The following is a 3,264-nucleotide window of genomic DNA, read 5'->3' on the forward strand; positions in this document are numbered from 1 at the left end:
AATGAACAAGGTTCTGGAGTGGAAAAGCCCAGCAGGGCAGCTGGTCCCCACTCTTCTGCAAGCTGCGGTGGAAAATCAACAAGGTCCTGAGAATCCTCACTAACACCCAACATTGAGCACCAAAGTTGACTTACCCATTTCCTCCTCTGACTGACAAGTAGTACAAGTGGCTGTTATGGAGAAAGGAGCAACATGGGACAAGTGAATAACTGGGCTGGTTCTGACCCAAATGAAGGATCCAGGGCAACAAACTAAATTTGGGCAACAATGTGAAGCCTGAGTTTCTGCACCCCTCCCGCCAGGGGAACAGTGTGTACCACCCCAACCAGGAGGAATAAATCATGACATGTCTCCAAATGACAGCAGATAGAACAGAGCCTGAACATTCTAACCACTAACACTGCCTCTGAGTTTTCCTGTCGCTCCTCTCCCAGTTCCCTCAACTGTCCCAATGAAACCAGAGAGGGAAAAACAAAACACAAGAGGCAGCAAGTCCAGAATCTATCAGAACAACTAAAATGAGTGGATGAAGTTCCCCAAACATGAGCAAAATTAAAAGTGCAGCAACTATAAATCCACACTGCAGGGTGGAAAACCGGAGCGCCATATGCAAAGGACCAGGAACCAAGATGAGAGGAAATCATAGCTCAGGCCACAGAAGGTCGCTCCTCCCCATTCTGCATATCACGCAACTTAATTAGAATGTGGTTCCATCCAGTGGAACAAGAGCTCTGAGATGAGATGGTAGAATAATAGAAATGAGGGGAAAGTAGCCCAGAGCCTGGGAGTCAAACCTGGTTCCTAGCCCACTCCCATCCCACAGTCGCCCACCTCCTCTTCTTCCAACATGCCAGATGCCACTGTGTCCTTTGCCAAGGACTTCCTGGCTGGTGGAGTGCCGCAGCCACCTCTAAGACCACAGTACTGCCCATTGAGCTGGTCAACTGTTACTGCAGGTACTGGATGTCAGCAAGCAAATCACTGCAGATAAGCAATACAAGGGCATTATAGACTAAGTGGTTCATCTCCCCAAGGAGCAGGGAGTCCTGTCCTTCTGGCATGGTAACCTGGCCAATGTCATCAGATACTTCCCCACCCAGGCTCTCAACTTTGCCTTCAAAGATAAATACAAGCAGATCTTCCCAAGTGGTGTGGACAACAGGACCCAGTTTGGGCACTATTTTGCAGGGAACCTGGTATCAGGTGGTGCCGCAGGGGCCACATCCTCTTTTGTGTGTCCTCTTGATTTTTGCCCTAATTCATCTAGCAGCTGGTGTGGGGAGAGTGGGAACTGAAAGGGAATTCAGCATCCTCAGTGACTGCCTGGTTAAGATCTACAGATCTGATGGGATTAAGGACCTGTACCCAGACTTTAATGTATCTGTGAAAGGTATTAGCATCTACCAAACTGTCTACTTCAGTATCTATCACACTGCAAAGGGAATGCTTCCAGATCCCAAGAATACTCACATCTTCATCAGCTGGATGATTGCACAGTCTGCCACTGCCATTGCTGGGTTGACTTCCTATCCATTTGTTACTGTTCACCACTGCAGGATGATGCAGTCAGGGCGCAAAGGAACTGACATTGTGTTCACAGCACAACTGACTGCTGGAGGAAGATTGATCGTGATGAGGGAGGCAAAGCTTTTTACAAGGGTGCATGGTCCAATGTTCTCAGAGGCATGGGTGGTGCTTTTGTACTTGCCTTGTATGATGAAATCAAAAAGTTCACATAAGGGCTGAGGTTGTGGCTCAGAGGTAGAGCGCTTGCCTAGCATGCGTGAGGCACTGGGTTCCATCCTCAGCACCACATTAAAAAAATAAAGGTATTGTGTTAACCTACAATTAAAAACTAAATGTAAAAAAAAAAGTTCACATAAGTTATTTCCTAGGTTTTTTCCCCCACCTGTGAACAGGCATGTTGTGTTATATATCTTGAGCATTCTGCACAGTCTCTTGACTATTTATCAATGGCAATGACTTACTAGTTCAAAATTGGAAGCAATAATATTCACCTGACCAGTTTTCTCTTAAAGTCATTTCCATAATGACAATAATAATAATGATGGGACTGAATGATATTTTTTTTTATTTCAATCACCCTGATAAATCATAAATTTGAAGAAATAAAAGTACCTAAAAAAGGAAATCAAATGTAACATCATTGCAGAATTAAAATGTAGATTAGAAATCAGTAGAAATGGAATCCATACTGCTAAACTTTGAGCTACAATATAGAGGAAGAGCTTAAGATGTAGATGAGAAAGAAATGGATATAGCAGAGAGAAAACCAGGATTAGATATAAGGGTAACTTGAGGGTCCTAAAAAAGAACCCAACACACAGAACAAAAGATGCATTCAAAGGTCGAGTTGAGTGAACATGTAAATAAACAGAATAAATAGTATTCCAGGAAAATGTGATGCAGAATGCTAAGTGCTAAGGGTATTTAATTAAAAGAGTGAACTTTGGTGAAAAAAAAATTCTTCAAGTATCTTAGCAGAAAAAAAAACAAAACAAGTCACACCAGGGGAGCAAAAACCAGGAGGACCCAGTCTTCCCAGCAACATGCAAGACTAGGACACAGGGGAGACTGAGTCGAGCCTCGAGAACCCTCACAGGCAGTAGAAGTTGCATTTGTTGCTTAGCATCAGTTTACAGAGCTGAATGTGCACACAGCCTGTAACTCCACTGGCTTCACCCTTGGATATACATCCAAAAATCATTGCAACATATACCAGGAGACAAGTACGGGAATGCTCACGATGGCATTGCTCACCATAGAAAAACAGGAATTGACTTAACTGTCAAGTGACAGGAGAATGAATAAATGCCTATTAGGATATTCATAAAATTCAATACTCAACTCTACTGATAATAAATGAACAACAGCTATACACATCAGTATGATGGGATCTTAGAAACAGGTTGTATTTATTGTGCTAAAAAAACAAGCAAAATTAAATAATGTACTATTTAAGAAAAAAATTATGCTAAATCTATAAAGGAAACTTGGGACAATGATTCTCCTGAGGACTGGGGTGAGAGGTAAGCTGAGGCAGGAGCATCTTCGACAGTGCCCACATTCTAGTTCTGAAGCCAGACAAGTAACTCATGAATATTCATTTTTATCCTGATGATTAAGACACATACTTCAACATGACCTGTTGTAGGTATACAATACTTCATAAGAATAAAGGAACTCCAGGTGAGATGGCACATACCTATAATCCTGGTGGCTCAGGAGGCTAAAGCAAGAGGA

At 42.7% G+C, this 3,264-nt stretch overlaps 1 pseudogene; it reads left to right on the top strand.

Annotated features, from left to right (window-relative positions):
• Positions 1-847: 847 nt before the first annotated feature.
• On the top strand, positions 848-1,739 carry LOC124076127 (ADP/ATP translocase 2-like; annotated as a pseudogene).
• The last annotated feature ends 1,525 nt before the right edge of the window (positions 1,740-3,264 follow it).

The sequence above is a fragment of the Marmota monax genome, unplaced genomic scaffold (genome assembly GCF_021218885.2).
Source record: "Marmota monax isolate L192 unplaced genomic scaffold, Marmota_monax_Labrador192_F-V1.1 WCK01_AAM20220418_F8-fsc00153, whole genome shotgun sequence".
In the NCBI taxonomy this organism is placed as follows: domain Eukaryota; kingdom Metazoa; phylum Chordata; class Mammalia; order Rodentia; family Sciuridae; genus Marmota; species Marmota monax.